General features: G+C 44.9%; 1 long non-coding RNA gene across 1 annotated transcript; it reads left to right on the forward strand.

Annotated features, from left to right (window-relative positions):
* Positions 1 to 6: 6 nt before the first annotated feature.
* LOC133472261 (uncharacterized) lies at positions 7 to 27,225 on the forward strand. The gene is made up of 4 exons (XR_009786661.1): positions 7 to 77; positions 9,106 to 9,188; positions 11,902 to 11,985; positions 24,275 to 27,225. It is a non-coding gene; the product is annotated as an uncharacterized LOC133472261 (long non-coding RNA).
* Positions 27,226 to 27,647: the final 422 nt, after the last annotated feature.

The raw sequence follows: 27,647 nt of genomic DNA on the forward strand, positions 1-27,647 counted from the left end.
TTGTCCATTAGGTCCAGACGTTGCGCTGAAGTGCAACAAAGAAGTGGAAACCTGTGAGAAGACTCCCGAGCACACAGGTTGGCCTGACTGCCCTTTCTGGCTCCTTAGAGAAAAATACCAAAAGGATGTGAAAATGATCGATGGTAGTTTAGATGAGCCATTATAGAGTGTGAGCAGCATTTGATGTCTCAGTCGTGACAAGACAAACGATCCTTTACGGTATTTATTATGTTTTATAGCAAGAGTCTACCGCTGGTGTATTCATGACGTCGTAAATCCCAGACTTCCCGTTCAATACCTGTACGGGTGGGGAAAACATGCATTTATTATTTATTTAGGCTATATGTGCACAATGTCCTGAAAGGTCATACACAGAGGGAAAAAAACACAAACACAACCCACACCCAGGATTTAGGGGGACAGATTTTCTATGAATTTTAAAGTGGTACAAACGCAAACATTCAAGTATCTGCACTTTTCACTTCACTGGTGACCCTCTGCTGCTGCATGGATCCCCAAGTGGGAAAGCTGGAGGGGAAATGCAAAAAGTGAAAACTTCAGCAAAGGGACGCTGGCAATGGCTTTGACTCACAAAGCACAAGAAATAACTAATATTTGTTTTAAAAAAAAAGTTCATTTTCATTGGAAAAGCCAACATAGTACGTAGCTAATATCCATTAAACTCCATGACAACCAAATGAAAAATTCGAGAGAAAAATATCACATTGCTGTGTAATGTTCCTTCACTTCATCTAAGTTGAAGCAGCACAACTGAAAATGTAATCCTCCGCACCTTTCCTTGGCTAATGAAATCCACCAAAAGAAACACAAAGCACTTAAGGCAGGCAAATAAAGGGAGTGAATAAAGACCTGCAATATATTTTAAATTGAGTCTCAGGCTGCCTGTGAAGCAATCCTTGGGAAACCGTAAATCTATTCTGCAGTCACCGAAAGCTCAGTCAAAGTCAATAAGAACGGAATATTTGTTTGCCAGATGCCTTAAACGGTACATTTCCTCCACTTTGCCTATTTTCATCTGCTATGTGCAATCTTTCTACTCTCTGCTGCTCAAACAATTTTCTTCATAGCACTGCAGAAACTGGCATGAGTCATACTGCCTGATTGAGGGGATTTATGTGTCCACATGTCGCAGTTTGATTTCAAGAAACATTTCAGCAATCCAAGACCTTTTGAAGTTTTGCAGGATTTTTTATTTTTTTTTATGTCAACATGAGTGTCCCCCATTGCTCAAAGAAACATCCATAAAGGCCTAGTTGGGTGATTTTTGGTATGGAAGAACTGGTCTAGCTCTGACCTCGAGACTTTGAAACACTTTTTGGAAAAACCTCACAAATGCTCGACAGACACGCCACAATCAAATGGAAAATCTTTGTTGCCAAGGTGCCACTAAGACCTTTTTTTTTTTGTTCAATGTCCTTCCCTATTGTTGTATCTGTCTGTATTTGCATAGCTATAAATCAGCGCATAACGTGACGAGCACCATACAGGACTTTTATCTTCCGATAGTTACCCGAGGATTTAAAATGTGAGGGAAACGGTGCATTACGTTGTTTCGACGGGTGCTTAATGACTGCGCCCGAGCCGATCTCAGGTTGCATCGTTGACCGCCGACCCCGGCCGGCTCGACGCTGGGGGCCGCCTTTCTGTCGGTGTTAATGAGATGAGTCCGCTGTGTCTCGGGGTCACGCCGATATTTACCGAAAGCGTTGTAGCGGCAGCGATCCGCACCTCCCTGCGGTGCCCGCGTGCCTCATTTGCATAGCTTTCAGACTTCCTTTCCCCGCTCTCGCCGTGCTCCTCCCGCGTGATCGACAGGCTCCTTCGCACTTCTCTTCAGTTTGTGTCGCACATGTTAATTAACGCCGCTAATTAGCTTTCCCCCACTAAAAGGCTGCATTAAATCAGAGATGGAATGGCAAATGATTCCTTGAATTAGCATAATTGTGTTTTAGAAGTGTAAAGATTTGGGCATTAGGGATGCTAGCTCACTCTTTTCTTCCATCATTTGTTGTGTTTTGGGCTCCAAGCCCAAGGGGCCATTGGAGGTTGGTTTGCTGGGTAGGTTGCAGGGCTCTGGGACCCTACCAGGGCCAAAACGTTAATGAGGCCCGCTCCCCTCTCGGATGCAAGAGACACAGGAAAAACAAACGGGCGATGTGCTCCCCCTCAGGTGTTCCTGAGCCCGCCGGAGCGGAACTGCCATGAGTGACTTTTGCAATCAGGAATAGTCAGAGGAGGAAAAAGGAGAAAGTTACCCATGATTGCGTGTGCCCTTGCTCAATGCGTGCTGGGATTTACTTCGACCTCAGAGAGAGTCAAAAGAAATGATTTCTAGTATTCGAGCAAACTTTTCACTTTATCGTAGAAGATGAGTGGCACTTACCCCCTCACGCGGTGAGCAGTCTGATGTTATGATGCCGATAAGTGAATCGGCGGTGTACAATGGAGAGCTAGAGCTTTTCCAATAGCTTTATATGGGATGTCACTGTTCATGGATCACAAATCCGGATTTACTACTGATCACCAGCGTCCACCTCGTCCCGCCATCGAACATGACCGAAGCTGTCGGCGTCCGGCACACGATGCCTCCAGTAACACATGATGCACTTTTCACCATCTCTCCACGAGCAAACTAGCTCTCTGCGGGTGAATTATTCAGGGTGAACTTCTTCCCAAAGGCTCCGTAGAGGAACGGTGACAGTTTGGGGTTTGGATGATAACTGAGAGTGTTGTCATATAAGTTATTATGGAGGCAGACAGATATACCATAATGCTGAAGATTCCCGCTCTGGCCCTGAATGTGCTCCGGGCATGAAAATCCATTAAGAGGCAGTAGAGGAAGGAAAGGGAGAAATGATGTAAAGAGGAAGACTGAAATTATCACCCCGTCCGCACTAGGACTCTTTTAATTTGATAAATCCCATTCCATTTCAGACAAATCATTTCACTTTTTATAGACCATAGCACATGCACATGCCATCACATTCCGCAGGCCACAGATTCAATTATATGCAATGATTTTCTAGTGGCACGCAAAAATATCTTTTCCGTGCTTTTAAGTGGGAGAGTAACCGAGCGTGGAGAGCACAAAGAAAATGGAAAAAGCAAAAAAAAAAAAATAATAATAATAATAAATAGAAATAAAAACACAGGGCAAGGCAGAAGTGGACAACAAAGGCAAAAGAGTCCAAGAGATATTGAGTGTAGAAAGCGAATGACTCTGTTTGGATGTCAAACATCCATTATGTCTGTTTGAGTGCCGCTTGTAGGCACTGGAGAGTTGGCGAGCTCAGCTCAGCCAGATGAAGAACCGAGGGCATCACCGGGGCTTTTATTCATAGACAACAAAAGACTTTCACCCATTGTGACCTACATGAGATTTGTTGTTTGGCAAAGTTTCGCTAAGTTTATTTCACTGGTCTGACCGAGAAATATTGCTGCACTTGGAAAGTTCCCTCAGCATCCAGTGTCATTTTTACTCCCTGTTTTTGTCTAGCAGGCAGTCAGCTGGTAAAAACGACCCTTTGGAAATGTCTTGCTTATGGTACAGAACCACCTACTGTTTTTTTTTTTTTTTTTTTTTAATCTTTTCGCCAGCTTTTAGCCAGGCTAGCCATATTAAGAGAAACATATCATCACTCTCAGTCTGAAAACCAATATGGCCAAATATGATCAATTCCACTTTTTTTTCCCCCTCACAAATCGATACTAATAGTTGCCACATCGTCTGTTATGTTCACCAATTATTAACAAATCTAAAGTATGGCTTGAGAGCAAATCTATTAACTCTTCTTGACACTTCAAGTGTCTGCGACGTGTCGTAAAACTCCACCTCTTCTTGACTCCGCGGGAGCCTGGCGGCATTATCTTGTCTCAAGATTTAAAGTGTGTTTTTGACAAAAACAAGTGGAAATAGGTAGCTCAGATACAGATACAGATAGAGAAGACCTGTTTTGTTAAAATTTGATAGTAATGCTGCAGCCACCAAGGTAAGTTTGCGTGCAGATTCATTTCCGCCTTTGAAAGTGTCAGTCATCTCATTTAAAAAATAAAAAAAAACTTTTTTTAAATTGCATCACTAATGGCTCTTAGACCTTTGAAATAGAGTTTGGGAACTTTTGTGAAGTACTAAAGTCTTTTCTCTAGATTGGGCCATGCCCGGATTGCAGACTTTGATGGGCACAACTGGCGGCGATCACGTGTCTGTAACATTCCAATCAATGACATCATAAATTAACTCTTTTTTTAATTGAATTAAATCCGAAATTGAATATGATTATGAGGCTGTGTTGGGTTGATGTTGGTACGCAAAAATATATGACAGCAATTTAATACCAACTTTAACGATGCGATATTTGATAACTCAAGCGAGGTAATGTTTTTCGATTTGTTGAGAAGTCGTGGTTTCGGAAACACGAGGATTCCGCTCGACAGCGACGATATGTGTGTGATAGTTTCGTTGCATATAATAAATAATATTTGGGTATTAGTCTGGGTTCAGGTTTCATATTTGTCATCATAAACAGCACTATAGTTTTCCCTTTTTTTTAAAAATATGCTTCAGCGATATTTTACAGTGGCGATAGCTGTGTTGTAAGTCTCATTCCACAAGTTAATTTAATACCACCTGCCACAGGTCCGAGCTCTACGCAAGTGCAACCAAGATGTGTGGTGTTTTTTTTCGTCAAGATACAAGGTGCTGATGGGCTTTCAAATGAAGAAAGTGACTGCACGTAATAGCTGCTTTTACACGCACACATTTATTTTTGCACTCACTGCACGGGGAATAACAGTAAGCATCCCGTAATTGCAATGACGTGTTTGATCGTTTCTCACCTTCCTCTTCTGTCTCTTAACATAAAATGTGCCTTTGTTAACATAAGGCAATTGGCACAATGGCCACAATATAAGACATACAGCTTAGCGTCTTGGCTGTTGTGTCACCGCTGATATTTACAGATAACCAAAATCATTATGTGGGTCGATAACTGACCAATTGGCCAGGCTTTATATTTCCAATCTGGTGACTGCACCTTATGTGTACTGAAATGTGTTTTGCTCCTTATTTCCCTTTCACCTTTTAGATGACTCGTAAGCTTTGGTTTCAGTCTCTCCGTTGTTAATTTAACGAACAAATCACCGCAAACTCTATTTGCATAAACAGATCGATCAACTGTGTGCGAGCAAACGAGACCGTAACAAGATGGCAGCAGCAGAAATCAACAATTTTCATCTTTAAGTATCCCGCGGCCTCATTTAAGATAGGATGGGGTGGGGGGCGGCGGGGATCGGGCCTTTAATGTGGCAACAAAAATATGACAGGTACACACACCCGCGCACACAACCCGTGCAGCCTTGATTGAGTGTAAGTGTCTGCGTTGGCGGTCAAGGTCAGCTGATAATGGGAGAGATTGAGGACAGGGTGAGGCAGCGGCGGGGGGTTCGCCAGCCGTCTCAGGTAATGAGATTTACGACCCTGAGCTCTCACCGCACGCCCCCCCCCCCTCCTCCCCCCTCCCCATCCACCAGCTAACATGATTTATAGATCTAATAGACGTCACAGCTCCCACCTAAGATAGAGGCTTCACATTATCACAGAGGCAAAGTCATCTGTTCAACAGGGTACGAATATACGACAACTTTACCAAGATGTCAGTGTACGCGTGGGCGTGTGTCTTTGCGTGTTAGCATTGTTGTCAGCATCGTTTATATTCATTTGGGAGAAAGGATCCCTCATGATGATTGCTTCAAAGACAAAAGCTACAGCTTTTGAAGGCTTTAAGGAGCTCCATTGGTAAAAGCAGAGACGTGACATTCGTAATTGCTGTATGTTGCCAATGTCTCATGAAGATCGATTGCGGGATCTTCATGAGTTCATCTACCTCCAATTGAGGAAACTCCCTCTGAGGAATTCTCTTTGTCCGATAGATGAAATAGATGTATGACCTAAGGGAAGGAAAAAAAATTTCAAAGTGTAATAAAAAAACGGTCCACGCTAAACTACAACTTGATTAGCTGCCACACAAAATGGTGGGATTACCCTGCCGTGCCACCCTCCACGGCACTAACGCGCTAAATAAAATGCCATTCAATCGAAGCAACGCACAAACCGCGCTATTGTTCCATGCGCTGCGCGTGAAGCCAGACGTGGTGCAGCTGCAGCTGCATAGGATGGAAGCCATTGAACTGACTGCTGATTACCAACAGCAGCAAAACAACGGAGTCGATGCTTGCTGTCTGTTCAGCTTTGTTTGCTTACGCTTCTGCAAAAAAAAAAAAAAAAACACCAACAATATGGTGACGGCCAGATTGCTTCCCAATAGATGCAGTGTTAATATTTGCACTAGGCCTTCTGTACGTGTTGAAAAATATGCTCGATTGGATTTTGAGCGCATGCTTACACACAAAAACGCCTCCAATCCCTTCAGTTGTTTGCTCTTATGCCGCCTCCCATCTCTGCTTATTTTGAGAATTAAACCAATAAGCCCCCCCCGCTAAGCTACAGCCTAGCGGTTATTGATGTGCAGCCTTATTATTGTCTGGAGTTTGTTCTGCTTGTATTCACTGTGTCTGCCTTTGGGCCAGCACACAGTCACATTCAACAATGTGACAGTGAGGGACTCGGAGCCACACAGGCAGCTGTGGGAATTGAGGCAAGAACATGCTGTGGAAATCATTAATGCTCTGATATGTGTTTTGCCTGTGAGTATTTTCATGAATCCTTCAGCTGTTTTGGAAACTGAGCGATTAATTTTTAATTTTGAGAGGATACACAGAAAAATCGCTTCAGGGGACATGGATTTTGCTGATTGGAACAAGTCGTTTTGAGCCACAAAATGGGAGAGACAAAAGACTTTTACAGTAAATGTATTCATAGCAAAAGTTCAGTTTAGAAGAATAAGTGAGATTGAACACTTCCAAAAACACTGTTTAATAAACCGGCCTGGTTCGGTACACGCGTCGCAAAATGTTGCAGTCCTTAAAAGTTTAGATATCCCCCTAGCAAACACCGGAAGCCGGTCAGGCTTTCTTCAAGAGTACCGAAGTCACGTTTTATCCCCTCTCACATTTTATCTCATCTTGCACATTGTCGCCTTGTGGGTGTTGCTCGCCACTCCAGCCCGCCGGCGACTTTGTCACTTTGATGGCAGGTGGGAGGAGAGGCGCAGTTGCGGGGCAAACCACGAGGCGCACTTTGTCTTAGCAGGTGTAGATAGTGAAAATGACTAAAGGTGATAATCATCCTCGTGTCGCCGACGTTAGATTTGGACGAATTGATAGCTTCGTCCCTCAATTGTGTGCCTGACTTCCTGGTGAGCAAGAGACAAATGAAGCAGATGCATCAAACAAGCAAACGATTCCTGTTGAGCAAACGTAGCCAGGTTAATACAGTAGAGAGGCACTCCCTGGTTTTATTCGAGCACAGTGTCCTAAAACATCCCCGTTTTGTTCCAACACAGAGGAGGGCGAGTGTTGCCAGTGGCGGCTTAAAATGGCGGCCGCAAGTCACCGCACTGGATCCGAACCAAGCCTAGCAGACGGTGGCCGAGCGAGTGGTTGGATGGCTGCGTTGGTAAGCAGCAGCTTGTTAGGGTGGAAATGGATTAGCGAGCGGCACAATGGGAGTCTTAGGCGTGTCTGCGGTGTTGTGTTAAAGCCCTGCCTGTGTTGCCCCGGCTGCTCGACTCATTTATGCCCAGCGGTGCATGCAGCAGCCAGCACTCTCACACTGGGCTGTTCTAATTGCCGTGGCTTTCTCCTGTGCTTTCTGCATCCATCAAAGAACTGAATTAACCTGCAGCGCCGCGCAATTGTTGTGTTTGTCACGCGCCGCCGGTAGCGGAATGATTTTTTTTTTTTTTTTTTTGCTCAGTTATTGTTACCTTGACAGAGAGACTTTTGAGATGTTTTTGCTCTTTTTACAGTAAGCAGGTTTCAGCAGCCCCTGCGGGTTGCGACTTGACATTCAAAAGTCACAGAAATAGCTCGAGCGAAGCTTTATCTCAAGGTCGCATAAGCCAACACCTTCCTACAATGTGTTCATTTTCGCACCAAACAACCGGTCGTTGCAGCCGTGAACAATTGTACATTCATTCATATATACCAACTTTCTCCACACACACGCACGCACACACACGTAATAACAAGATCTTCTTTGGTCCATCCCAGAAAATTTAGGGAAATCGGCAATCCTGCTCACCAGTCAAATAAACAAACAGTCAAATTCTTAAGCTAATTCATCTCTTCAAGGATTCTGATTTTGTATTTTTGTCCTGGCTAATTCACTTCAGGGAAGGGATAACTGGGAAGAATGACGGCGAGCATAGCTTGTGAAGAAGACATGGACTTACCTCGATACATCCATCCTTTATCTGCAACCTGTTCTGTGCAGGGACAGCGCAAGGGGGTTCACCTTGGACCGGCCGCCACGCTGTCACAGGGCTGCGGCGTGCAGATAAGCAGCCACAGGGCTTCTATCTTGCAGACATTTGACATGTTGCAGTTGGAAAAACACAAGTTTAAAAAAGCAAATTAATGATGTTTGAATCCCATTAAGCGGCTTAGACTCAGGCTCTTTGCATTGTACATTCCGGCTCAATGTCACACCGCCGTGGCTTACTGGGACACTTGAATGCGGCCTAATCGTATTATTAACACCTTTTGCTCTTCCTGCTATGACGGCTTAAAGCGTCCGCCGTGACAAAAGCCTTATCGCACACACTCATTCACACAGTCTGCAGGTAAACTGCCTGTATTTGTGCCGTCTTCTTCCTGCCATCCCTATTAGCTTTGGGAATGTGCCAGAGAAGAAAAAACAACAACATTTGAATGACGTCTAAGACAAGACAAAGAAAAATCTATTAATACCCGCAAATATATTCCATGTTTATATGCCTGAATAAATCACAAACATATTTAAAAATTCTCTCACTCAGGTGATTTTTGTGCTGGAAGTAACCATGCGTGCGTGACATTTTTCCAGTTGCGTGGAAGCGCTGCCTCGCTAAATTAAGATTGACGTGTCCCTATTGCCCTTTGCCGTGAACAAGCAGATAATCAAGAATCCCGTTTTGACCCGTACAGCCCCTCCAGTCCTCCCCGCCCGACTCGCCCGTGTCTTGAGATGGCGTTCGAGCACTCCAATGTCGCTGACGGAGATTGATTTGGTGAGTGTTTGTGAGGGGATGACAGAAAGATGAATTTATTCTGTGGCTGTCACACTGTTTAAATATTCATTTGTCATGTTATAATGCAGTGGCGCTGATATTATTCTGCCACTGCCTCCTTCCGCATATCCTGCTTTGCATTTTTGGGCTTTTCATGGCTTGTCATGCATGTGTTGCGAGGATTGGAATCCCCTTTAAAATCCTTTTATATATTGTCTCTCCTCTGTCGTGCCCGTCATGTTTAAGTGGATCTCACAAACCGGTGACAAAAAGATTTAGCAGTTTGCAGCAGATTTAATAAAAGAGGCATCTTGACTAAAATCGAGAAAATTGCGTTTACCGTCTGCTAGCTGAGATTGAGGGCGATGGAGAGGTGTAATGAAATAAAAGCCCAAGCGAGGAGATGGACTATTGGGCAGGTCACGTCCGTCTGCAATGCACTTATCAGGTGGGGATTTTCTGGAAGTGTCACTCGCTGTAGGAAGCCTTCAAGGCCCTCGGGAAAAGGGGACGCTGGGCTGGTGACAGGGCTATCTGCCTCTGACAGCCCAAAGACCTAAAGCCGGATGGCTGGGACAGATAAGGCCGCATCAACACTGACACACGTGCGCAGCGGCTGAGGCGCACACACACACACACACACACACACATGCACATGCACGCACACACGCCAACAAACTGGCATTCACTTTGCATTAACAAATTACCTATTGCCTGACCACTGGCCGGTTGGTTTGCTGGTGTGCACGCACACATACACACACCCACACACACAATCACACGCATTCACACTGGCTGCGTCCCTGTCTGGCAGCCAGTGAGGCTTCCCATTAGTTGTGGTGCAGTGTGCAAAGTGAGGAGCGCTGGGGCGAGAGACATCAATTTGCTTCCTCTAATGCGCTCGCTGCCCCCACAAGACATATTGATTATTTCTTCCCCGCAAAGCGACAAATAGCAATTTCGGAGGCATAATGGAGATAGATGGGTTGGTTTATAAAAAGCCCCCAAAGAAAAGTTGTAAGGCGGGGGGGGGGGGGGGGGGGGTCTTCCATCCTCTTTTTGTTGCCCCTGTATCTCTCCATCTCGTCAGTGTTGACGTCCGCAATTTTTCCATATCACACAAAGTGAAGAAATGTGAGCAAATAAATGAGGCAGGGCTGCGGTCAATACAAATAAAGGGAAGGGAATAGAGGACAGATGTTTGCAAACTTTTTTCTTTGCGGGGGTGCGCAGATGTCGAGGCGGTTCATCAATGCAACATTTGATGCCCCCCACACCCCCCTTTCCACAACGAGTGACACCTCCTCCAGTCTTAATGGCGGTGCTGCAGAGAGCAGCTGGTGCCGCAGTGTTTGTTCTGCCCCAGCCTCTGCTTGATGCATCTACTTCATATCCCCCCCGTGTTAGCGTCAGCGTGAATGAGCCTTATGGTGCAACATTCAATACTCGATTCACTCATCTTTCTCCATTCTCCCCCCCCCAACAAAAAAAACTGAAAAAGGTTTTGCTATTTTTTTTTTAATAAGGAACATAGCACTTTATATAACTACTGTATAAAAAACTATTGTAGTTCCTTTTTCCTTTGAGGAAGTGCTGCCTCTATGAGTGAAAATACAAATTATGCTTTTACTTTGTCTTCATGGAGGCTCACTTTTCTCTTTCAAGTTTGGGCTGCTTAAGAACAAAAAGGCTACTTGAAAACACTCAGGCTCCGCCCACTGTCATCATGGTAATGAAAACCATACTTTGCATCGGGTGAGATGTGGCTCATTTGCATGAGACAGAACCGCCCAGAGGATATCGGGTCTGCTTTAATTGTTGAGCCTTGACGGATTTGGACAAAATCGCGTCACAGAAATGTTGTTAAGAAACCTGGGAACTGTTTTAAAATGGGGAAAAAAAGAATCCTGTCTTCTTTAAACAAACATCTTGTTAATTTGAGCCAGATTCAGCTTTGTCATTAAACTATGAAATCATGTCAAATCTTGTGGGGGCTACTAGTTTTTTTCACGGAGGATAAAGAATACCTACCTGTGAATATTGTAATATTGTCCGCTTTCATGTGTTGCTGCATCGATTGTGTTCAAATAGCCATTGCTATTCTGCCCAACTGCTTCTTGTTGTGAAGTGAGTTGACTTCCCTGCCATAATAAAGCAAGGCACCACTGGAGTATTTTACAAGTCTCATCCACTGACAGCTGGGATGTCAAACAAATTGTAAGGAATATCTATCTCGCGTGCAAAACATAACCCCAGCATCAAACGTGCAATTTGCAGGCTGCTATTGGCGCTTCACTTTGTACATTCATCCTTTGACATTGCCCGGAGTCAGCCATGTTCTCCCCATCCACAGCAATTGAAGTGTTCAGTGTCACGTTCAAGAGAGAGTCTCTGGAGGAGCCGGCGGATCGAGCTAGCAATCATCCAATAACAAGATGGCCACTCTGCCAGCTGAGCCATTTTATATCACGGGGTCTTGCGTTTTAAATTTATGATCCAAGTCTGACTCTCGTTAGCTCCGCCAGTGGCATCCAGTCAGGACCGGATGGCAAGCATGTCACGTTTCAAAGAGTCTGTTGTTTCCACTCGTTTACATCCGTGTTGGCAGGGACATCTTTTCATAAAGTTTGCAGTGGTTTCCCCGCTGTCATTTAGGTCCCAAAATGTCTCTGTACATTATCAGTTTTCCTCTTTTTCTTCTCTCCCGTTGCAGACAGCTCATGCAGCGAGAGCACGAAGGCTGATTCGCTGTCGCCTCCAGCAATAGGAGCCCAGCGTGGCCCCAAGCCTCCATGAGGTAAACAAGCTAATACGCCGCTCATCACGCCACAGAATGATGGGAATTGGTTAAGCCGTGTATACAACTTTTTCCTGCCCCTATCAAAAAATAAATCAAATAAAAAATTTTAAAAAAGATGTCTGCAAGTGATAACTAGTGAAAAGTTAATGGACTTTCGGCCTCCTCAAACTATCCTTGTGATAATGTAACTCGAAATATAGATTGCTTGAGCGATATGGCTGCAGTTTTTAAGAGATGCTTCAAGTTGAGACGTCAATACGCTGACAGACAATGTAATATTCGACCCGTAGTACGTTCCAATTTGGGGGAATGACAAAGTGAAGCAAAGCAAAGCAAATGTATTTATATAGCGCATTTCATACACAAGGTAACTCAGTGTGCTTTACATGATTAAAAGCATTTAAAAACAAAGGGAAAAAACAGCTTATAAACATTTAAAACAAAGAGAAAAATAAAAATACAATTACAACAGCGTACAGTACAGGAAATGGCATTTAAAAGTGGAAACGCTCTCAAAAGCATGAGGGGAAAAAAGAAGAGTTTTTAACCATTTAAACTTGGGCCTGACGTCACTTCTGTTGTCAGTTTTTGCTATTTGTGTGCAGCATAACAGCTAAATGCTGCGTCACCGTGTTTGCTTTGGACTCTGTGCTCCAAGTGATATACAAAACAGAAGTGATATAAAGCATCACAACTTTACTGTACACAATTGAAATTTTGTTTCCCCCTCCCAAAAAAAAAAAAACATTCACAAGCCGTCACCTTTCCTGGGTAATACGTATTACGTTTTCTTTTTCTGTTGTGTTGCGTAGTCTGCAAATCATTTAGTGAACAGCAATTCGGATTGAAGCCACAAGACTGTTTTGTGCTGTGAATGGGAGAAATATTGCAGAGGTGTGCTCCGGCTCTTTTATCTCGATAAGCTGCCTTCTTCCAGTCGCTTGAACCTCCTTTCATCATTGCTTTCGTTAATATTTCATGCACACACACACACACACAACCTTTTTTTATTTCAATTTTCAGCTCTCAAGCTACTATCATTGTTTAGTCACTAGAAAATCTTGCAAATCACAGATGGAGTTTTTGTTTAGAGTGTAACTATGAATAATTTAATATTTTCTAGTACTGGTTTAACCGTGTGAAGAGTGAAGCCGATGCCTCGCATGCTGCGCGTCAACAACAAACTCAACAAACACAACACTTTTAGATTTAGTGTTTGTACACAATGTATCCGCAGCCCTTCTGCTCTTCCCCAGAAACAAGTAACAGTAAGTTTTTGTGGTTTTTAAAAGTTGACATATAGTCCTTGCCAATAAAAATGAACATAATTTCGAAATTCAAATAGACATTAATTTCCTTCCCTGTGAGCATTTTGTCCAGCAGTGATATGGACTGTTGATTTCAAATATTTTTTAGCCTCCTATAAGTGAATAAAGTGGATATGACAGGCCTATTCATTTATTTTTTATTATTATTATTTTTTTCAGCTGTAATGGATTACAGCTTTAATTGCATGCAACAAGCCTGCAGCGGGCCATTAAGCATAGTAAATGATTTCCAAAGCTAGTTTGACGAATGGGGGAAACTTTCAGCATCTCAGTGACTTTAATACCCAGCCTGCTCTGGCTGCCGTCATCGACGTAGTTTGTCAAATGAGGGCGGTGTTGCCATTACAAAGCAGAATAGCGATGGCAACTTGTTTTAGCGCGCGTGTAAACCGGCACGCTTAATGAAATGGAATTCTTAAACACCCCGGCCAATCCCCGGCAGAGTAATAACGCATTCCTCCCCAGAGATGGAGCAGGCCTAAATTATAGGAAGCAGCCCCTGACAGAGAAAAGTGACGCATTCAAAATGAGCTTATTATCCCTGTTACTGTCAATGCAGCACAGCCCAGCTGTCAGCGATCACAACAGGCATGTTGTATAAAGACAACGGCGTTAGAGGCAACGGGGGCCTGATAAGAGGAATGATCCAAACTGGTGATGAAGCCAGACAGGTGAGCTGGAGAGGAAAAGAGGGGGCGGGGGCTGTTATCGGGGGGAATGGAGAGGAATGGGTGCACGGAGGGATGAGGCAAGACTGTCACGCCAGGTGGAAACAAAAGAACAGATGGGATTATCGGAAGGGGATGCAGAAGTAAGCAAGAATAATGTTTGGATTCTGTGGATGGAGGGATGGCTGTTGATGGGATGCTGGAACGGAGGAGAAACGGGGGGATGAGATGGAGGGGTGAGGGGCGCCTGGTATTATCCGGTATCGATTTACTCTACTCAGGGATGGCTGGACGCCTAATGAAGTGTGGGATCTTGGGCTTGCCGTGTGCGCTTGTCTGTGTTGCTTATAGCTTTTAGGATGCATGATGGCATGATGCGGCACCTGTGTGTGTGTGTGTGTGCGTGTGTGTATATACACGTGTGTCTTACAAGCAGACGCTAATCATAATAGCCGATCTTTGTTTGGAGGGGGATTTTTGTTTGAACGTCTTGTAACATGCTTACATTTGAGGGGGGGGGGGACAACAACTGATTAAAAGCAAATGTACTGTTGTAAAAGGTTAAATACAACTGACGACTTGTCCACCAGGGGCCAGTATATTACAGTCTACTGGCTCAGTAAACTGCAGTGAATTTGCTGTTTTTCACAGAGGATAAAGAAAATATGCCTGTGCATATTGTTAGATTGTCTGTCATTGGGCATTTTACATGGTGTGTTAGCATTAAGCTAGCGGAAGGTTAAGCCGTGTAGCTGTTTAAAATACACAATGTAACTCTCTTTGCTCACAATCAACTTTCATCCACACACCTTCCCCGCCAAATATTAAGCGCACCATTTTCTTAATTTTCCGCTGAATTAGGACAATGTCCCTCTCGTGAGCCACAACTACCAATTACCAGGTACCAAAGGCCCAAGTAAGAAACAAAAGCTAGTGAAGACAAATCCCCAAAATATCTCCTTCCCATCCCAGTGCGGCTCCTCCATTCCTTCCGTCGCCACTCATCTCGCCACCACCCTCCTCCACCGGTCTAATCCTGTGCCCGACATGCTCCCTCTTTGTTCTGCGGCCCCGACAAGCCATCTCATTCCCTTGCTCTGAGGACAGTCCCGGTGTGCTCGGGATAATGGAATGAAATGCCGGCGTGATAAAGCTCCAAGGATCCGGGGAGAAAACACAGGAGTGTGTCAAGCAGGGTGATAACACTCCATTCTCCCTCGTGTCTGTCCGAGGAGCACGGATTACAATTTTACAAGCGGGCTTTTGCTTATTTGCGGCCCCTTGCGCGAGGTTTACAAAGCGAGGTGTCACGGGGATGGCAGAATACTCTCGTATCTGTCAGGCGCAAAGGCCTTTATTAATTTTGACGCGTGCTGCCTCGTGTTGGTGGACAGGCAATTTAAAGTCGCCGGAGCAAAAGCTAACTGCTCCCAGTGGAGGCACGAACTCCAGAGTTGGTGTTGTCATAATAGGAGCTGTAAAGCCTCGCTCATGTTTTGTGTGCACTCAATGTAATATAGATATCGAAATCCATAGCGCCACTAGCTCGTGCTGTCGCATAGGCTAAAACTAGTGATGTTTTCTTCAAATTGCCAGCACATTTCTGGGACCTATGAGACCAATTACTGTACTTCATTTCTGGTCATATATGTTAAATATTATGGCTGCACCAATATCTCTTTTTTCAAACCGAGTGCAAATCCTTCTTGCAATTGGGATGACAATGTTTTATTTTAATCAAATATTGTTCAAAACACAAACTGTTATTGAACATGGAATCATTCATTCAATTTTACTCAAATATGACTCTTAATTCATGCATTTCTTATTATTTTGGGGAGACGCAAAGATGAAAGTTGAGGCAAAGCGCCAGTGATATAACTCCTTTTTTAAAGAGCAGAAAGAGTATTATGCCTGTTAAAATTGTTATATCAATGTATCGTATATGTTGCGCTGCCATTTGTGTTCAAATATTTATTTAAAGGTTTATAGTGGGACAGCGATGCTATTCTTTAGCCCGTCTACGACGTTTTGCATTATGTGGCCGCATTAAGCTGGCACGGCATGTGTTTACGTAAATATACAACTTGTAATTAGTTTTACTCTAAACTTCAACTGGGAGTGCCAATTAATAGCTTGAAGTAAGCCCACGTTGACTCTTTTTGAAGAACTGTTCGCAATCTGCCCCAGTGCACACCCCACGCTCAGGGAGGACAAAATATTATCGTATATGACAGGCTGGTTAAGGTTATCTGGTCTTGTATTATTTGAGCATTTTTATGGCGAGTCGGAGTACAGACATACAGTATCGGCACCAATACTGATACGGGTACCGGTGCTTATATCTGAACATCATTTTAGCGGATTAGCCGGTAACTTCGACCGGTCCAAGTGCAGGATCCAACTGTTGAGGTTGATGCATTTTATGTCTCAGACAGCATTCTCAACAACAAACTATTTGTGCAGGCCTTGAACTGGCCATTTTGTCTTTGTCACCACAATTTAGCAAGTGGTGCAGTAGAATAGAAATGATTGTTGTCGCCACAAAACAATTTCAAAATCAATGAAAAAGTCGAGCAAAGGAGCAGCGTGAAGATTTCTAGCTAGCGCGGTCTTGGGCTATTACATGGCCGTCCACCTCCTCTTGACCTCAATCTGCTCGGCATCCACACAGATGGAAAAGGCGGCGGGATTCCCGCTTTTAGTCTCAGCGGCCACTCGGCCCTGCGACTTGACCTCCGCCCATCTAACCAAAACATTCAACGAGCTGACCTTGGCCATAGAAAGAGGATAACTGAAGGAGGGTGTTGTGGGCTACCTCAGGGGAGATCCTCTCACCCTCGAAATAGAAAAGGTGGCAATTAAGTGCCAATCTAATCGTCCCTCTGGTAAATCAGCCCTGAAAATTCCACCCTCATATCTCATAGTCTTTATTCACACGACTTCCTCATCATCGCTGGCTATTGGCTTAATCACGCCTCCGCCATCCACAGATAAGAGCGCGATAGCCTTATCGCCGCGGCTCATTTCCAGATCCGTGAAATTAATAAAGTCCACCTCCCGTCTCGGTTATGGGGGCAAGTTTATATTAGTTGTCACGTACAAGCTCTTGTGAAGTAGTACTCTTAGCCGGTTTTTACAGTTTGCAAAGAAAAGTGACAGGAATTCCTCTTCTGGTAGTTAAAGACAAAGAAAATTATATTTGCGGTATAGTTTTTCCACGATGATGAGGTGTGTTTTATGTGGCTCATTTGTCAGATGCACAGCAGTTGTATTATTAATTTCATGTAGTTAACTACTTCATTTTCTTTAATATGCACCTGGGGAGAACTCATTGTTTCCCTCTGGAGTGGACTTTGTAAATATTGTTAGCGCGACTGTAAAATATTAATTATTAGCACTATGATGGGGCGCAGCCCGAGGAAAGGTTGTAAACTCCCATCTCCTGACTGACTTGGAACCTAATCAGATAAAACTGGACAGCGAGCTGCTTTCCAGCCAAAGTCCTCCAAGTTTCCGTGTTGGCTCCTGTAATCAGCGGGGAGACAGTTGCTTTCACCACGCTGTTCCACCTGCCGGCTCCTCTGAGTAAACGGCTGCGCTTCGCCGACCAAATCCACTCCAACCCTCTGCCGGAGTCACACTCCAGCACACAGTGCTCTCGCACATCGATTTTGGGGAAAAGGGGGAAGGCTGGATGACGGGCGCTACCCGTCACAGAAACGATGTTGGCAGAGGAATGAGACGGGCTCCCGTGAGGTTTGGGCCTGTCATTTATTTCTAAATGACGGCAGATGGCGGGCTTGGCGCTTGCACCGTTCTCCCCGTGTCCCAAGATACACTTCTATGATGGATGTGGCGACCGGGAAACGCGGTGGAGGAGGCCGAGGCACATCTGCGCAGGCCGATAACGGGGCCAAAGTGCGTCTGGGCTTTCTGGCCGTCCGAGTTTATTTGATTCTGCGGCTTTGTTATGCAGGCCTGCATTGAGGTGAACGTCCAAGCATGATGTTGACACCTGCTGGCAAACCAACCTTTTCTTACTTGGCAGGACATTATGAAGAAGCTTTTAAAAATACACATCCATCCTTCACTGAGGAACTGACACAGACGGTTTCACACCTTCAGGTCCAAAGACGCATTAAATTGAGCAATCACCGCCCAACAACAGCGTTGCAAAGGTCACGTCAGCATCATCAACCTAATCGCCGTCCACCGTCGCTTTCGGTGATTTAGGCTCGCAGTAAAAGCGTCATAACCCGCCCAAGCGCGTCCGTGCCCATAAACGTAACCCGGGCAACGGGGATGTCGGGCTGCCCGCCGCCGATGCGTCTTCGGGATTCTCTGCCTAGCGCCGCGCGGTGTCAAGTCAGGCGTTAAGAGTCGATTTAGCTGCGGCATTGGGGGAGGCTCGCACATTAGCGGCAAGGAAATAGCAGCCAGCAAATACTTAGTGGGTGATTGGCTCCGCAATAACACAACACCCCCTTTGGCAGCCTGTCAAGCGCTACTGTACGGATGCCGTTCCAAAGAGGGGCCCATTAGCGGGCGGGGCGGCTTTGTCAAGCGTGTCGCTGCTTCACGCATTTACGCCACAGGGATGTTTTATGTCATCCGTGATCATTTTGGGGTATCACACACGAGGTGATAAAGTTAAAAGCAAAGCTGAGCGTAGATTCTAACAGAGCCAAAGAGGTAAACCCTAAAGGGGTAACATTGATTTTATTGCAAAGATAATTGCATTCGACGTCGGCTTCGTAGCTACCGTGGTGGTATTAATTTGCAGTAAACAGCGAACATGTCTTAGCGTGAATATGTAAATCCGTGGGTTTCTGTTTCTTCTCGTTGTCAGCTCCAACTCAACTCAACTACTAAAAAGCACTGCAACGCCAGTCGTGATTTTGTTGTGTACATCCGTTTCACATTTTGACTTCATTGCCCGTCCTTGATTTGATTTGTTAGCGGTGATCATACATACGACTTTGCGCATCCCTGCGCACCGCCTCTCAAACCGCCGTGGCTCAGAGGTGAAATTTCCAATGCTGTCAAGTGGAAATTACATTTACCTAATGCTAATTTGTTTTCCCAATTATGTCTGTGGAGAATTGTAATTACTTCCTGGATCGCGTACCCTGGGAATGTGTTCTGCCATGTTGCAAGTGCTGCTTTCATGCGTAGAACTTCAGTGTTGTGATTAGGTTCTGTGGCATAAGTATCCTCGCGTGAGAATCATTTGTGCTCATTTACGAAGAGAGAGCAATAGAAACCTCCTGTTGTGAATAATTAAGATAATATATTGTAATTTCGAAGTCACAGTCCAGTCCTTAGCCAAGCAAACCGTGACACTAAACTGGTTGCGCATGGGCTCAGTGTTGTAATTGTGTCATTGAAATATGAATGGCATTGCGTTGCTTTAATTGATGGCCCTCTGCAATGAATATAAGCCGCTTTGCATGGCGATTTCAGACGCCGTTGGTGCGTGACAAAGTGTTGGTAATCAACAAAGTCAGGTGAGTACGTGTTGGATGACAGCGTCGACCAAATATCATGTGCAAAAAGCCCCCCCACCCTCTCCTAGTCTTTTCTGTTCAGCCCACGAGATGATGCAAAAACCCCTCAGGAGCTTTTTTTTTTTTTTTTTTAATCTTAAACACTCTTAGGGGCACCCTCCTGACTGGCATGTCATTAGGAGAGTGCCACGCTCGTGCGTCCCCCGCCAGACAGGCCACGCCACAGGCTGCATGCTAATTGCGGAGGCGTAGCCGGCATGAGATGACCTTGTATGGTAAAAGGAAAGAGGCAGATAAGTGGTTTTGTTTAGCGTCTGGTGGGCAGGGGGCCTCTCGCGCTCAAACCGCCTTTGTCTTGACCTTGGGCGGCAAAGTGGGCCAAGTCAGAGCACTCGCTGGAGAGAGATCATAAAGCCGGCGCCTCATTAAAAAAATATGAAGCAATGTAGTGTGTATAATGGGTAACAGGCATATCACATCACATTATATAATGCAGATGTAATGAGCAGCGCGTCATTGCCGTTATCACAACATATCGTTTTTGCTTCACGCCATTAGGTCCCAGTCATATTACGACAGTCAAATTTATCCATTCACCTTTCAAGGCGATCATTCCCCTCATGGCTGCTGTATAATAGATGTGAGGTCATCTTCTCAAAGGGCATGCAATTTCTACTAAACAGGAAAAGCTGCTTCATAATCCTGATAAAGATGTAGGTACCTTTTTTATTTTGGGACTCGCAGTAAGCAATCTCTCGACTCTTTAGCGCGCCGAACATGTCGGGCTTTATCTGTAATTTTATCAGAACCGCTCCAGTCCCAAGAACGCGACCTTTTTGGCAGCACGCGTGCTCTTTGTGCTTGCCTCTGACAGGTTTCCTCTCGCCGCTGAACCGTAAAGTCCTTAGATTAAAGTCCAATCAATGACAAAGCACGTACGGATGAGCGAGACGAGACGGACGCAGAACTCTTCAATAAAAGGTCAAACACAGCTACAGTTAGACTGATGGATGGCGCAAGACCTCAAAATTGCATTTCTTGCATTGTTTGACAGCTAAATGTAATGCACTACGGTCTAAACAAACAAAACCAAGCATGTGTGTGCCGTCAGCGAGTAAGGACGAACTGCTAACCTATCGTTTTTAGCGCCATTAGTTCTTTGCTGACACGCATTGATAAAGAGGTGCCGTCTCCTTCGGTCCTCATTAAAAAGTCGTCATATTAAAAACAATAATTCCAGACCTTTGCTGATGAGTATTTTATTGCCTTCATGAAAATATTGGAGAGAGAGAGAGAGAGAGAGAGGGAGATAGAGAGAAAATCTTCAGCCGTTAATGAAAGTGACAGCGGAGGGGCGCGACAAAGTAGAAGCTGATAAGGGTGATTTGTTAGTTTTATATTGATTTTGATTTTTAGACTGAATATTTCTTTTGCCAATTTAGCCAGCTTACAGAAACATCTTAACATATAGCCAATAGGATCGTAATGATACACCAAAGTTAAGATTGCATTACTATCTCGATTTCTGACACACGGTTCAATTTGTTATTGAACATTTTATAACGTGCCAAACGTAAATTTTGGGACGCTGTCTTTGAAGGTGTATTAACATGTTTGACTTGAAAGTATTTTGGAGGATTTAGGGCAAATAATCCGTTATCCCAATTTTCGGTTTTGATACTGTATCGTTATAGGCTTAATTGTTAATGTGGACACCTCCACTATCACAAAGGCTTTGTCGTCACTGTCTGAACTACCCAAAACAAGTGCTATATTCTCTTCCAAGGTTGTAGAGACTTGGTGGTAAGTCAGTCTCCCTCTGGGCATGAAAGTTTTAATCTGCATGCGAAAGAGTCTGATTCACTTTTGACTTGTTGACATGCGACTGCCTGAAGTGCCAGGAGGAAGGTTTGCCTCTACGTGGGAGGGGAATCAATCCATCATTGCGATAAAAGTTGCTTCTTGGAACAACCGCAGCGTAGACAAAGTTGCAATCGAAATCAAATGCGTTGTGGCAGATTCTCCTCGGAATAGCTGCTCAGGTGGCTGCTGCGCCTGATTGGCTATTCGGGGGTCAATCCTTTTACTGGCAGGTGCTTCCGCCAGCACTTTTCCATGATAGCAACACGAGAAACGGGCAAAGCGATCCTCTAAAACCCCCGCAGTGGAAAAGCAGCAGCAGCAGAAACTTGGAGGCTATCAAGTGGAATGGGAGGCTTACTGCGAGGAGAGAGTCATCCATGCACATGTAGCAGTAACCTAATGAAAATCCTGCCGAGTCTTAATGACACTGGGACCTGCGGCGGCACTGAGTTCCACAAACAAAGCTTAATAACGCCCGCAAAGACTGAATTTTCTCACACAGCAGCTGCAAGTCTAATGAACGCCCTTGAAATGTCAAAGGCACAACAGTGGAGTTTGGTTTAAATGGACGCACATTGATTCACAATGAACTGTGTTATTACCTAAGGTAGCGCTTATGTTCGCGTTTTGTTGCTCTACGAGTAGAAAACCAGCTGCTGCCCGCATGTTCAGCCTTTTAAAAGCCCCGCTTTAAGTGCAAATGCTTTTGTTGCACATTATGCCATAATGTTACTTTAATGCCGCCACATGCTGGTGTTTGCAGGCTCCACCGCTGATTAAATGAGTCCACCTGTATCTTGATGGAGGGGTAAAAAGTCGACCTGATTAATTAATTGCCTTTCCCGCCCAAGTGGAGTAAAACTAAAAATAACAGCGTAGCTAATCTGTGAATAGAAACAAGAGTGCACCGCAATCGCTAATCTATGAAGGAGGGAAACCTTGAATAATGAAAGGAAATGAAGCCAATTTCACACGTGCAAAGCGACGCGCAAACCGGCGGCTCACGGGAATACGCTGAGCCATTTGATTGGCCCCGAGGGACTCAATATCTACGATTTAATTTCAGATAGCAAGTAAGCATATCCTGTTACAAGCCATTACAAGAGTTTAATGCCAGCCTCTGTTTGCTCTGCTCAATGTATATCGGCGCACGTCTTGGGAGTTAGCCATTCGAGATGCAATTACCAAGATTCCTGCTACTTGTTGTTGCTACTTGCTTTCTTTTCAACTTTTTTTCAAATCTATACTAATTAAATCCAATTCAAAAATAACTAGTTTAGTGTCATCCATGCATCCATTTTCTACCGCTTATCCGAGGTCGGGTCGCGGGGGAAGTAGCTTTAGCAGGGATGCCCGGACTTCCCTCTCTCACCCCCCGCAGGATTCCCCGAGGGAGACGGTCAAACGGTAAAAGAATACTCCCTTTGTGTTGGTTGACGAATAGCTCTATTTTAGCTTTGATATTTAAGGACAAACTTCCCACTGTGGCAAATGAACAGAGGCGTTCTACTTTGTGGGCCACATCCAAAAGCCCACACTATTGATCATTCCACAACCTGCTGGGCGGAAATTGGAACGCAAGCTGGATAAAATGTGCCGGGAACTATTAAATGTTGCGGAAGCACTAGGGAGAAAATGATTTAGAGAGGCTGTAACTTTCGGAGAAAATGATATTGGTGTAATACAGGTTGAAACGGTACATTCAGGGGGTGGAAGGATGCTCATTTGCAACATTTCATATTCTCGCCACTTGCCTCAGTTTTGAGGTGTAATATCGGCCTTCCAAATCAGCAGTAGCCCCATTACTCATCCCCCACTGCGCTGTCTCCTGGCTGGGGCTCCGCTGCTCATGCAGATTACAGGGATATATGAGGGCTATTTTGTTCGCCGCAGGGTGGAAACGATCACAGGCAACCCCATCCCTCTCTTGATGCACCACCCTACATCTGTTCACCCCCCGCCGCCACCACCCACCTATTCCACATAAGCCGATCTGGAGATCCGTCATAGCCTGCTTCCTATCAGATCTGAGGCAGCGACATCGATTGGCCATCAATTATGGATGATGTGTATTAAAAATTGGGTCGCACTAAGAGCCATTGGTTGGCTTGCTCGTTGGCCGCCGGACTGCGGATGTGACACAGTCAGTGCGACGGAGGCACTTTAGTGAAGAGAAATGACATTTTTAGCCGAAGCAAAATCTGACTCATGCTTTCTTTTGTGAAATAACAAATGCGCTGACACTTTGAGTGATCTTTTAGAACCTCTACTGAGGTGCAAATCCACAATTCCAATCAATGCATTCCCCCCCCCCCCCCCCTCTCCTCAAGGTGTTGAAGCACGCGTTCCGTCTTGATTCAGGTCTGTCCTCATCTGACGACTAAAGAGACCATTTGTCCTGTGACTGGGCTTTTACATCTCGACTTTTGAGTGAGCCGCCTCTCAAACAGCCACTCGGTCCGGCAACATCATCCATCATTGTTCGACGGAGATGTCACAGCTCGTTGTGTGAGGTGTTATCCCCTCTCAAAGCATTTTTAGAGATGATAAAGTCAAAGCTAAACTTGCACCCGAGGAGGGCAAACTGTTCTTCAGCTCGTCACGGTCTCAATGCTGATTTAACACGCCGGCAACAGTTTTCAACTCAGAGGAGATGATAGCAGGCGCGGGGACGTCGGCACACTGGCAACCTTTCATTAGGCGCCGGATACGGCGCAAGTCATCAAAATGTAGTTGCTGCTCAACAAGGGATATAATTGGTTCGTGGCTAATGGCGGTTTGAAACTGTTAGCTGTGGGTTTATCTCTGCAGTCGCAGTTTGAGCGTGAGCATTTGTCTCATATGCACAGCTTGTTGTGAACGCCGGATGGCAGTCAGAGGGCTTAACTGCTATTTGCTTCTTTTGTTGTTTTCACAGGATCCACCGGGATGGGACGATGGCTGCCACATATAAAGCCTGAACATGGCACCTCAAGTTCACCAAGATCAATTAGATAAAGGAAGAAACAAAAACTAAACTGATAGGAACATTATTTAGGCTCCTCTGCATGGAGGTATGTATGCATTATTTCCAACTGTAAGTGAAAAATGTGCCAAAAACTGTTTAATTCTTTCCATTTTATTGAATATTTTCAATACTGTGTGTTTTTACAAAGTACAATATTATAGAGTGCTATTTTTTTTTTCAAATTTCAAATGACATTTCCATTCATTTCAGTCTCGAGTTGATTTGAGATGGTCACGGAAAAAATTAAACTCGTATCGCAAGGCACCATTGTATATCCAAACTCTATAATGCACATAAATATCCATAGGCTGTAATGTATTTCTCTGTGCAAAGCTATTTTTAACACTTTCCGCCCTACATATTTTCTGCCCTCCGTTTAGAAGTGTTTTCTCGCCAGTCACGTCTTATGAGGCCTCGTGCTGACCCCCACCACCGCCTCCATCTCCCCACCCCCGGCGCAGCACAGTCGCATTATTAAACTTGTATAAGATCATTAGCATACAAAGCAGGAAACCTACAGCATCGCAGTCATACATATTTATCTGGACGTGCCTGGCTCGCACTTGCACTGTAACCCCTTTGCACGCAAAGCGTGTCCGGCTAGCTGTCGCAGGTGACGGCACATTTCGGCCGCTGTGAAGTGGGTATTACTTGAAGCGTGCCCGGTTTTAAGGGGTAGATATTTATCGAGACGATGCCGCCCTGTAAGGGAAGGTGCACATTTGGAAACAGCAGACGGACGCTCGGGTTCATCACTGCGCTTTGTTTCAACCACAACAAATGTAATTTCCACACGAGCGTCTAATAAGCATATACATAATCAAATACATATTCATCTGCTCGCGCACATAATCAAACAGGGACTTGGCGAGTACACAAGTGTCACCTGTGGGTTAGCTGTGCATGAGTGGGAGAGCAGCTCCGCTTCTGCAAAATGCACTTTGCGCACGACCACGCCATCATTGTCTCCTTGCTCTCCTGGGTACCACCCCCCTCTGTTTTCCTGCTTTCCCCTTCCCCTCTTTTTCAAGCTCCCCCCTGATTGCCAACCCCTCCATGCTTGCGATGTAGAATTCTCTTGATAGCATGCCTTGCTTTTCCCCAGTGGCATTTAACACACAAAATTGGGTGGGGCTCTAAAAAAATGCATAGTCTTTGTCAAACTTGGCATTTAAACATTTTAGTAAGCTACTAGATACTGCAATGTAGATCTACAAATGTGTTTGCTTTCATTTTCCTCTTCATGGCCCCTTGTTGCGAGGCAGAGTCCCTGGGGCTCATTCATCGCTGCCCCAAAGGCCAGTGACAACGCACCAATCAAACTAGAGGCTGAAGGTGAAAGCCAATAGGAACAATACTATAAGAAATACGTTTACCGACACAAACTGATAGAATCGCGATCCGCTGGTTGCCACTGCTTCTTCCTTCCTTTCCTCCCCCCTCCCCCCACCCCCTCTTCTTCCCTCCTGTGAGATTGCTGTTGTGTCTTATGGCTTTTTATTCCTACGTGATGGTCGATGGGTTCATGTAGGAGCAGAAGCCACTAAACACGCGGTGACCGCTCAGCGCGACGGCCGACGTCACACTGATTTTGTTGTTGTTGTTGAATTTATTCATCGTTCTGCCTCCGAACAGGAGGTGTAAAGTTTTCATTACAAAAGCAGGCCACAGAGATGAGATGCATAGAGGTAGGTCCTCCTTCTTTTTATGTACTTTGGGAAAACAATGTAGAAATGGTCATCAACACATCACACGTCCAATATTCAAGTTTAAAAATGTAAATTAATTGGATACTTTCCTGAAAACTTGCATTTCTTACCTCTTTCAATACTTTTTGACCAACTTGTGGAACAGTGGCATTTATTCCCTTAAAGCTCCCCTTGAGCTGAGTTCCCCACCAACCAATTAAGCGTAAAATTCAAATGACCCCCATTGCTGTTGGGTCCACTTTGGCGTGATGGGATTGGGTTTAAATGTCAACTGTCTGTTCGTGTCGCCGGCTCGCCCCCCTGGAGCGCAATCCGAATAAAGCCTGAACGTGTTGTTGTTGTAAGCCAAAAGGCTGAATTATGAATCCACTGGATGTATATTACAACGGTTTGACACATGCTTCCAATTGTGGGACATTACTTCTGCACCGACGCAAGGTTGGATTAATATTCAAGATGACATTGCAATAGCTGTGCTCTACTGGGGTTTAATGATTTATTCACCGCTGCGAGTTGTTGTGATCTAATATTCCGCAGGCGGGATGGGAAGTTTCTTTCGCTTGCATTATCGGTTTAATTTATTTTACGTGGTGTTTCTTTTTCATACGCGTGGGGGTCTGAGAGAATTCCAGAGCAGAGTCGAGATGGGTCTTTTCGATCCTGGACCAGCAGGGGCTCTATGGGAATCTGAAGGTAGGAACGCATGTCTTAGAGGAGTAGAGGAGGGAGTATTATTTCCAAATAGCGCAGGAAGGAGATTGATTGCAGATGCCTGCGGCTGCGTGCGCCTTATGATCTGATGCTGCTTTCGACGTTGCAAATGTCAGAAACGCGCTGAGAAATCCGACGGCACGAACGCATTTGCACGGACGTGCGCTGGGTCTCGATTAGGCCTCGGCGTCCGTGGGTCCTCGAACCCCGATCGAGTGGCGCGAGGTCACGCGACCCTCAACTTCAATTTTTAAAGTGACCGTCAGAAATTGAATTTTCATGTGACAAATGACATGTGATGTGTTTGTGTACAGTATCAAACCCTCCGCAGGCTACGCTTTGATTTGCCTGATAAATAATGCTCTTTTGTGTTCTCTGCTTCATTTGTTCCCGTTTGTAATGTCAGCGCTGTTCAATAAAACATGAACAATGCCTATTCAACCTGCTGCATATCTCCTGTTTCATTTGTCACTCAAACGTTGGTGTTTTGGCTTTGTTTCCCATCTCACAAACGTCAAACACTGGCACGTATATGCGCGTATGCAGTCCAATGGTTGTTTTGTTATGAGACGCATGCACAGGAAGTTTCATTCCATGCAATTAAGAGACAGTGACTAAAGCTGCATTTCAGCCCCCGTGTCAGCACGCTGACACATTGAGAGGTGCACTAAATCTGCTTCCATTTCTGCCTCATTAAACAATAGCGAAGCCTTTAATCAGCACTACATGATAGCCTACAAAGTTGAGCCGTGAGCCTTGAGAGGATTGTTTGCTCGCCTCCACACGGCAGCTGGACAGCGTTAGCAGGGGAATCGCCCTCGCCGTCTTTTTTTTTTTTTTTTTCCTGATGAAATCAGAGGAAA

The sequence above is a fragment of the Phyllopteryx taeniolatus genome, chromosome 22 (assembly GCF_024500385.1).
Source record: "Phyllopteryx taeniolatus isolate TA_2022b chromosome 22, UOR_Ptae_1.2, whole genome shotgun sequence".
In the NCBI taxonomy this organism is placed as follows: domain Eukaryota; kingdom Metazoa; phylum Chordata; class Actinopteri; order Syngnathiformes; family Syngnathidae; genus Phyllopteryx; species Phyllopteryx taeniolatus.